The following is an 11,104-nucleotide window of genomic DNA, read 5'->3' on the forward strand; positions in this document are numbered from 1 at the left end:
GATTTATTTTGTATTTGAGTATTAGTTTTTTAATGTATAAAACAATTATAGCAAAAATTATATATGTCACTAATTATTATTTGATTTGTCTTGTAATAAAAATTGCATACTTATATTTATAAGTTTGGTAATAAAAAAGAACTAAAAAAATTATATTTTGTATCGATGAAGATAAAAATCAGAAAAATGATTTTTTTAAAATTTTATAAGGCTATTGCCACGCTTTTAAAACGTGGCCATATCTGTGGCTATGGCCACGCTTCAAAAGCGTGGCCATATCTCTCTCTATCGTCACGCTTCAAAAGCGTGGCCATATCTCCCACATACGTCCACGCTTTAAAGGGTGGCCATTTATAAAAAGCGTGCCAAAAGAAAAAGCATGGCGATAGGTCACCAAAAGTGTACCGATAGAGCAACCGCCACGCTTGCAGACGCCACACTTTCAAAAGCGTGGCGGTAGCTCAAAAAGCGTGGCGAAAAGCTATTGCCACGCTTTTTTCAACTTTTTGCCACACTTTAAAAACGTGGCAATAGAGCTATTTTCATATCATCAATATCATCATCACAATTCATCAACATCATCATCACCCTTTATTCATAACTTGTACAATCACAATTTATCATTATCATCATCATCATCCTTATTCACATCTCACCCAACTTTACCCACGTCTCATTAATTCAATTTTGTACTTCACAAATCTCCCTCAATGTCAACCTAACTCCCTCACTAAGTTTACTCCATTTCCTATGCCTGAAACTAGCTATCAGACCTTAAATAGGGGTTATAGAGGTTTAAAAAGTTAGAGAAATGGTTGAAAACTCAAAAAAATTTTACTTTTTAGCAAAACAGAGGTCATGCGTACATGCACCAACTACCACGTACGCGAAAATTTGAGAAAAGACAGTGCCGCGTATGCATCAACTACCTGCGTACGCGAGAATACTGGGCAAAGAAGGGGTTCCGCGTACGCAGGAGTGTAAAAGTGACAGTGTCGCGTACGCAGCCAGCTTCCGTGTACGCGAGTGTGTGGCAGAACCTAAAACTCGTATCGCGTGACATTGTCGCGTATGCAAACATAACAGTTTTGCCAAAAAACTGTTAAGTTCAAAAAAATTAGTTTTTCACACCAAACTTCCAACGCAAATAACTTTTACGTTAAAATAACTTCCAACGAAATTCACGGACCCAATTTTTATTCAAAACAAGTTTCACAAGATTTGGGAGTCCGAAAGCCAAGTTATAGTCCGCCGAAGCTGGTCAAAAATTTAGTTTTTACCAAAAGTCCAAATCCTCTAGTTTTCCAAAATTATCAATCCAAAACCAACCAAACCATAATCAAATCAATACCAATTACTCCTACACACTATTACATACTCTTTATTCACTTCACAATCTTTCCTTCTTTCCTTTTGGATGGAGTCATCAATTCCCGTTGATGTGGGATTCTTTCTGTTTTGGTCGGATTCCCTTTGTTATTGCGGTTGACCACTTGGAACCCTGGGGTGGGTTGTTGGGTCTCCCTAGAGTCGTCGTACTCACAATCTGGACTCTTCAAAAACATAGACAATGTAGGATGAACTCTTCTTTGTAGTCATATTGGCTACAATTGCCAGAAATGCTCATTAATGACTTCAAGAAAATGAAGCCTTTCATGTATGTAAAGTCCTTTTTGACTGCATAATAAGCGAGCGAGCAAAGTTCCATTGGAACATGGTGAAATGAATAAACTATCTGATATCACGAGAAGACGTTGTATTTCCTACTCTTTATAAACTTGAATAATTTCATATAATAGGAATTGAGAGAAGTTTGATAATATTTCTAAAACATGAATAATTCATGATCTATTAATTTTTATCATCTTAACTAACCTCATATATTATTATTGCGTATCTATTCTATTATATAAAAATCAATTTTCTGCACTTAATGATAGAGTTGATGTGGTATGTTTTTGAGTGTATTTTTCGATTTATTTTTTTTTAACGGAATATTTTTAACTAATAATCAAATCAAATCAAATTATATATATTATTGAGTCAAATTCAAATAATGTGAATTAAGGACTAAATTAAAATAAAATGATTTTTTACTTATTCAAATTGAATTAAATAAATACAAATTAATTTCGTTAGATAATCATGATCTTTTGGTCTATTATATATAGATGGCCACACAATTATAAGAATCATTATTTTTATCACTCTTGCTATTTTAACTCTTCTTTTCTTCTTCTTTTTTTTTATGTAGAATTTCTTTCATGTATATATATACTCAAAATAAGAAGGCACGGATGAGTATTTTATTAATTGTTTGTTTGACGAACACTATAACCTGAAAATATCTCAATTTAGACATTCTACCACCGTCGATGAAAGTTAGATTTGTAGTAATTCAATGTAGATAGCCAGTGTATTTTTTATAGTATTTGATAGAAAAATATTTATTAAAATGCATGTGCCCATTGTAATGAATTTTATTTCTCAATTATTAGATTTTTATTTCATTCTTGTGAATTCTTTGAAGGCACAAACAATAACATAGGGTGACTTTAATATTATTAGAAGCTAAATTTAATTGTTTAAGTAAGCACCACTAATTATATTAATAAAGTAATTTTATAATAATAATATGATTTATATTTTAATTTTTTTGAATAAATTCATTTTAAAATATAAGAATTAGACGCAATTACGCTAAAATTTTAAAGATAATATAAAATTTCACAACAAAATTAACACTCATTAAGAAAATAAATTTATTTATGCCTCTTTCCTAATTATAAATAATAACAAGACTTAGAAAAAAATATTAACGTCATTATTCTTATTAACTAAACCATAATATTAGGTAGTTGATTGTTTTATAAGTGAACGTATAGTTTAAAATTTGATAATATTAATTATAAAAATTTATTAATTATAGACATCATATAGGTATGAAATTATGAATATTATGAGTACAAATTTTGGATGTTATTAACATGAAATAATGGATGTTATGTATATGAATCTATGGATGTTATGAGTAAATTTATCAATTGAATAATTAATTTAAGAATTTGATATTTTTTTAAATTTAATTATGATAAAATTTAAAAACATCTGTGTTAACTTTATAGTTACTTATGCAATAACTAAAAAATGATATGTATATGGATGTAATATCTAATAAACATAAATTTAATTTTTAGATGTTAGTTGTATGTAATTATGGATGTTATGCATATGAACGTGTGAATGTTATGCGTATGAATTTAGTTAGTACAATATAATTATAAATGCACATAAAAGTACAAAAAAAAATTAAATCAGTTTATTATCATACCTCATCAAAGTTAGTGTGTTTTTCATATTTGCGAAAATTGGTTGACTGACAACAATCTCGTCGGGTGAGTCCGTCTATTGTTCAAATTTTTCATCAGCACCTTCTACCATAGGTACCATATTAAGGTCGAATTTAAATGCCATACTATTTGCAATAATAAACGCGATTTTTTGTAAAATTTCTTGACTTATACACTATTGTGCTTGCAATAGTATTAGAGTCATGATTTTTGAATGATCATAATTGAATTAATGGAAGGTATATATTACAAAGAATCAAGTGCAATTAAAATGCCTTAACGGAAATAAAGAATTAATGATTTTTTCGTATCTCCATGAATTTTGATATTAAATATCTTAAGGAAAACAAAGAATCAAGTGCAATTAACTCAATTAAAATATATTATCATTACCATCCATTCTTATTATTATTAATATTTAATATATTATTAAATATAAAAATTAAATTATAAAAAAAAAATATTAAGTATTGATTACAAGAATATCTAATAGTAAGGGATATGATATTATAATTAATATGATTAATAAGTGAAGTTGATAAGAATATGTTAAGTGGAATGATAAGAAAGTGAAATAAAAAATAAAACTGTTATTAAGTGATGTAAATGAAGTAAATTATGGAAAGTTTTGGCTAATTATGACTGAAAACTTTTTTGTTACCAAATTTTTCCATATTTAAATATCACATAATTTATTATAATTTATATCAATTTTATTTGGTAGTATTTCGTAATTTATGTCTTTTAATGTTTTGTTAGTATTTTTTAATTTATTTTTTTAATTCATTAAATCAAATTAAGTAACTAATTATCTGTATTAATTAATTAATTTGATTAATTTATTAATTATTAAAATAATAAATTTATGATTAAAATAGACAACCAAAATATTTTTCACTAATAATTAAATTAAATCAAATCATATATATTGAGCTAAATTCAAATCATGTGAATTAAAAACTAAACTAAAATAAGATATTTTTTTATTTATTCAAATTAAATGCAATAGATATAAATTAATTTTGTCAGATAATAATCATGGTCTTTTCTTTTTTTATGTATAATTTTTTGTTATGTATAAATGTATTCAAAATAAAAAGATATGAATGAGTGTTTCATTAATTGTTTGTTTGAAGAATATTATAGCCCGAAAATGTCTCAATTTAGTCATTCTATCGCTGTCGATGAAAGTTGAGCCTGTAGTAATTCAAGGTAGCCATGATATTTTTATAGTATTGGATAGAAGAAATATTTGTTAAAATGAATATACCCATTATAATTAATTTTTTTTTTGTCAATCTCTATTATCTTTTACCTAACAAGTAATATCTATGTTGAATATATTATTTTCATCAGAAGCCATACATAATTGATTGATAATTCTATGTATAAAAATACTCTTGTGGTAACTAAATACCGTATTGTTAACTCGCTAAAGTTAATTATCCTATGATTATGCCAATGTATAGTACTATGATGAAAATTGATTAGATTACATTTATTTCCAACGAGGTGGACGAGCTTTTAGTCCTAATCATGATTAAAATTGAGGAAGGTTAGAAAAATGCTAACAATATAAATACTTTTTATTTTTAATACCCAATAATAATAAATATATAAATTAAAACTAATATTATTTTGTACACAATAATAAAACATATATTATACTCAAAACATATTTAATCTGTATTAACTGTCATTATATATCAGTTACGTTATGACAAATCTGATTATTAAAAATATTAAAATTAAATTAAATATACACAATATTATTTTATGTTTTTTATTTTTATTTTATCATCATAAAAAATCATATATATTATAAGAGAACCTTATCTTTTTATCAACGGTTCTTTCATTTAGTAGTTTTTTATAAAAAAAAGATGGACGATTTTGTTATTTTTAATTTTTTAGTGTGTATGGACGACGTATAATAATATTGTATTTGGCAAGAATATATGAAATTTTAACAGGATTATAAGCATGGATATGGTCCTTGACATATTCGTAGATGAAGTGTGGAGTAAATAAGAAGATAGCTAATAAAAAAAAGGAGAAAAAGACAAATAGATCCATGACCTTTTGCTCCGCGGACATTTTTATTCCTAACCATTTGAAAATACTTTTAAATCCCTGACTTTCACAAAACTAAGACGGATGAGTCCCTCCGTTCAAATGCCTCCGTCAAACCCAACAAAAAAGTCTGACGTGACTTCCATTCTGATGATCTGGCGTGACGAGTTGACACGTGGACTAATGATTGAAAGAATACTTTTGAAAATTGGACAAATTAGTCCCTAAACCTAAAAACTACATCATTTTACGTTTGGCGCTAATCCTTAATTCGAGAAAGTTTTGGTTATGCATCAAACGAAATCATCTTGTGCCCATGTAGGTTTAAAACCAATATTTGATTACAGAAGAACATAAGGAGCAACGATTAATGAAATACTAATTGGAAAGAACCCGAAATCATTTGTGTTTGTAAAATGTAAACTGACATATGATTAATGCACAGATCTCTACTTAAATATTATGATTATTTAACACTAATTTAATCTCGGCTTATGTCAAGTTGCCGAAAATAAGAAGAACAAGGACGCGGCTATTTTACTTGAGCATTTATAACAAAATATATAAGCTTCTGATACACGAAAAATGAATGAATAAACAAAAAATATTGAAAAAATTACTACCATTGATTACACACACAACTATGCTAATAATAATGCAACACACTATTAATTTTCTATATACATCATCACCAGCATGGTGATACAAATATAGGACATGGTATAGCATTCATAAAGTATATGTAACTTGGTCAGACTCTATAATGAACTAAGCTGCAGCAGTCCCATTTTGTGTGGAGTAACAAAAACCTAAGTTACGCTGTGGCTGTAGAGTTTTCCGATGTGTTGGGCTTTCATCGAATTCTGCACGATTCAATGACTTCACTAACTGCTTTATGAGTCTCTGGTGAAATCATGTTCAATGACAGATGAAATCCCTCCTATGTTTGATAAGCTTTATATATGTTTAGAGAATTAGGGCCAAACGCAATCAATTTAAGGATTAGGGCAAAACGTAAAATGACATAGTTTTTAGATTTAGGGATTAATTTGTCCAATTTTTGAAAGTACCCTTTCAGTCATCAGTCCATGTGTCAATCCGTCTAGCCAAATCATTAGAATGAGAGCCACGTCAGATTTTTTCATTGAGTCTGACAGAAGTATTTGGATGAAGAAACTCATCTGTCCAAGTTTTGTGATGGTCAGAAATTTAAAAATATTTTTAGATGGTTAGAGACGAAAATGTCCGCGGGACAAAAGGTCAAGGACCTATTTATCCTTTTATAAATGGTTAAAGTTTTTTCGATGCTAACATTCGTAGTGCATGATAGGTCTTTAATAACTTTTTTGGATGTGATTTTGTTTCTTTATTATTATATGTTATTCTATTTAATTTATGCTAAAAAGGTTTATGATGATCATCTTATCGTGTTAGTGTAAAAGTTACAGACGTTATATTTATTTTATATGTTCTTAAATCTCATGTCTATGATGAATATTTGTGACTGAGTAATTATTAAAAAAAAATTGGTTTAATATCTTTTTATATTCAATTTAAATTATAATAATGAGTATATATTTTTTTGAAAATAAATAATGCAATTGTTTCATAAAAATAAAGTTTAAATAATTGTAAAATTAATAGTTTACTAAAAAATATATGAGATATTATTTACCATCATGTTTATTTTTAATAAAAAATATCATTGTATTAAAGTGAGCATTTTAAAGGTGTATAAATGGGATTTTTATTAAAAAAAATTTACAAAATATAATATAACACCCTTATTTTTGGTACGATCATGACGTGTTAAAAGTTAGGTGATCGTACCAAAAGTAAGGCGTTACTAAACCATTTTCCTTTATTATCTATTTAATATTGAGCCTTTACGTCGGTATCGTGTTTCAGTTTTTAAGAAAGAAGAACTTCTTTTAAATAAAGTAGTTTCGGAGGTTTGGAAAAGGTTATAAAGAGTGATGTTGGTTTTAAATAAAAAATGATTTGAGTTCGGTTTATTAAGAAAAGGAATCTTTGCCACAAGAGAGCAGAGAACAAAGATCAAAAGAATGTATTAATTAAAGAGATTGTCTGCCACATGAGAACAGATGTGACATTATTTGGGCCTTAGTTCCAAATGTAAAGTAGGGACGCCCACACATTGAGAACTATTTTACAGATGTACGCTTATTGATTTGGAAAGTCACATTGTATGCGGCTTAGCCGTACGACTTAAAGTCACACTTTATGCGGTCTAGCCGTACGACTTATAAGCACATTGTATGCATTTGGAAAGCCATATCTGGGACTTGTGCCTGGGTAATGTCGGGAGCGAGTAGGCAACCGACACATGAGCTCATGGCCTGCACTAGGGATAGACATGCATCATGTTGTTTGCACATTTGCATTTGGTTGTGTTTGCTTGTATTAATTCTTTGTGATTGTGCTGTTTGACTTGTTTGTATGTTGGTTTGGACCTCTTACTTGTGCTATTAGTTTGCGAATGTATTGAGGTGTTTAAGAATTGATGTTGTGAGTGTTGAGGATTAATTATGTGATTGAGAGATGTATAATGTGATTAGTTTTATATTTAAAATTTGATTTGAGTTTAGAGATTTCAAAAGAGGTAATTAGTTAGTTAAAGTAAAACCAAAAGTATTTTTAAAAAGATTTGATAGAAATATAGTTTTTTTTAGTAAAGTTAATTATTTGTATTTTATTTCACTACTTTTATGGCATTTTTATTCCCTATTGAGAATGTGTGGTTTGTTCTCACCCCAAAGTCTCCCCTCTTTTCAGTGACACGGGTTCGAAGACTCAGTTTGAAGCTGCGAGCGATTATTAGTCTTATTTGAGTTAAGTTTATGCGTTGAGTTGCTTTCATAGAATTCCCTCGCCTTTGTTATTAAGCTCTTATTTTATACAAAAGGATAGGAATTGTATCTGAGATTCATTTGAATCCTTTTGTATAATATTTATTATTATTAATAATTATGTGATTATTATTATTTGAAGATATTTGAAATGTGGTTTTAATTAATAGAAACAAAATTTTCCGGCTTTTCTTAAAAATTGAAACGCGAAATCAAACTAAAGGCTCAATATTAAATAGTAAATAAGGAAAACAGGTTAGTAACGCCTCACTTTTGGTAATATAACACCCTAACTTTTAGCACGTTATGATCGTACCAAAAGTAAGGCGTTACGAACCTGATTTTCTTTATTATATATCTATTTAATATTGAGCCTTTACGTCGATATCGCGTTTCAGTTTATAAGAAAATACCAAGAAATTATTTTTAGTAATTAAAATCACACAATTATTAATAATAATAAATGCTATACAAATGAATTCAATATAAAACTTGAAGACAATACCTATCCCTCTAGACAAAATAAAAGCTAAAGCAACAAGGACGAGGGAACTCTATAAAAACAACAGGTATCACAAGTAAATCTACTAATCGTCCGCAGCTTCATACTAAATCTTCGAACCTGTCACTGAAAGGGTGGAAGATTTTGGGGTGAGAATAAACCACACGTTCTCAGTAGGGAATGAAAATGCCGTAAAAGTAATGAATTTAATGCAAATAGTTAACTTACTTAGTAAAACTATTTCGTTAAACCTTTGGAAATACTTTTATTTCTACTTTAGATAAATAATTACTTTTCTTTAAATTTCTAAACTCAAAACAGATTTTAATCACAAAATTAGTCATACTAACCATCTCTCAGCCACATAATCATTTTTCAACCACAACATCTCATCTCAATACATCCGTGAACTAACAACACAAGTAAGGGATTCAAACCAACATACAAACAAGTCAAACAGCACAATCACAGAGAAGTAATACAAGAAAATACAACCAAATATAAATGTGCAAATAACCTGATGCATGTCTATTCCTAATGCAAGCCATGAGCTCATGTGTCGGTTGCCTACCCGCTCCCGACATTACCAAAGCACGAGTCTCAGATATGGCTTTTCAGATGCATACAGTGTGCTTATAAGTCGTATAGCTAGGCCGCATACAGTGTGACTTTCCAAATCAGTAACCGTACATCTGGAAAACAGTTCTCAGTGTGTGGGTGTCCCACTTTATATTTGGCACTAAAGCCCAAACAATGTCACATCTGCTCTCCTGTGGCAGTCATTTCATTAATTAATATATTCCTTTAATCTTTGTTCTCTACTCTCCTGTGGCAGAGATCCTTTTAGTTAATATATTCTTTAATCTTTATTCTCTACTCTCTTGTGGCAGAGATTCCTTTAATTATCTTTCTTTCCTTTACTTTTCGTTCTTCTTCTTCTTTTCTTTCTTATCAAACCGAACCCAAAACATAACTTAAAGCAAAATTCCTTCTCAAAAAATTGAGTTTAAAACATTATACTTTTCTTAATAAATCGGTTTGAAAATAGAATTCTTTTCGTAATAAATCGAAATCAAGTAATATTCTTAAATTAGATTTGCTTTTAAATAATACTTTAAATAAAGTCTTAGAATTTTTATAAAAATTTGACAGCATTTTTTCTAAAATTTGGGTTTTGCCACCTTTCAAGGGTCCCAACCTAACCACCTTTTAAACCCTTTTCAAAACATTTCCAAGTAACAAATTATTTTCTATATTCACACCATTCAAAATATCAAATAGAATCAAACCATTTTCTTTAAAGCTAAGCCTCTTTGTATTTCAATAAAATTAGCCCGTTTCAAATCTTTTGCTTTTGAAATTAAAGGAAATTCATTTCTTTATTCAGACTTTACAAATCCCTTCGACCATACTCGTTTAACATTTAATACTAACCAAAATCACCTTCTTGCGTATTTTTACCAGTCCTTCATCAGCATCTATTCACCATCACTAATACCAAAATCAGTTAGCATCCATTTCCATAACCATATATTTCAGCATCAAACATGATCTCAATTCAAACCCAATTCATAAACTCAAATCACATTTCAATTTAATAAGCAACACCAAATTGACCAACACTCACAATTCAGAAATCGTCTGTACTTCTTAGAATTCCAATTGGCCGAACTCAAGGGGAAGAGGAGTTACGTCACCGTCAACTTCTACCGGATGAAAGTAACGCTAACGTGTAGAGAATGAGGATACGAACACTTTTATCAGATTAGATTTTTTATTGGAGTTACAGATCACAAGAAATCGGGCTCGAAAAGTTGGAAAATTAACAAAAATCCTCCCTGCATGGCTTCGGTTGTTTCTTTTTGTGAGAGAGAGAAATTTATGCCTTTGGTTAATGAGAGAGATTTATTAATATTTAAGTTGTCTATACGTCACTTCTCAAAGTATTATAATTTTATAAGTTATAATATGTGATATTAGTTATTGTTATATATGAAAAATATGACTTATTTAATATTTATCCATTTATCTTCTATTAATATTGTTATAACAAGGATATATGATGATATAACCTAGACTTTGATTATATAAGAATTTATTGAGTAACTGGAATAGCTCCATGTCACGAACCAAAGAACCTAGCAATATGGATGATCACAAAAAAAAATCGAAATGGACATACGACAACTGAGAGGACCTGTCATTTAAAAATAATATACAATTATATATTACCTCTTCTCTTTAACAAATTAATTATTACGTTCAGCAACTTATCTTTTTTAATTTCAATAACAAAAATAAGATTGATT

The sequence above is a fragment of the Arachis ipaensis genome, chromosome B07 (assembly GCF_000816755.2).
Source record: "Arachis ipaensis cultivar K30076 chromosome B07, Araip1.1, whole genome shotgun sequence".
NCBI classification, from domain to species: Eukaryota; Viridiplantae; Streptophyta; class Magnoliopsida; order Fabales; family Fabaceae; genus Arachis; species Arachis ipaensis.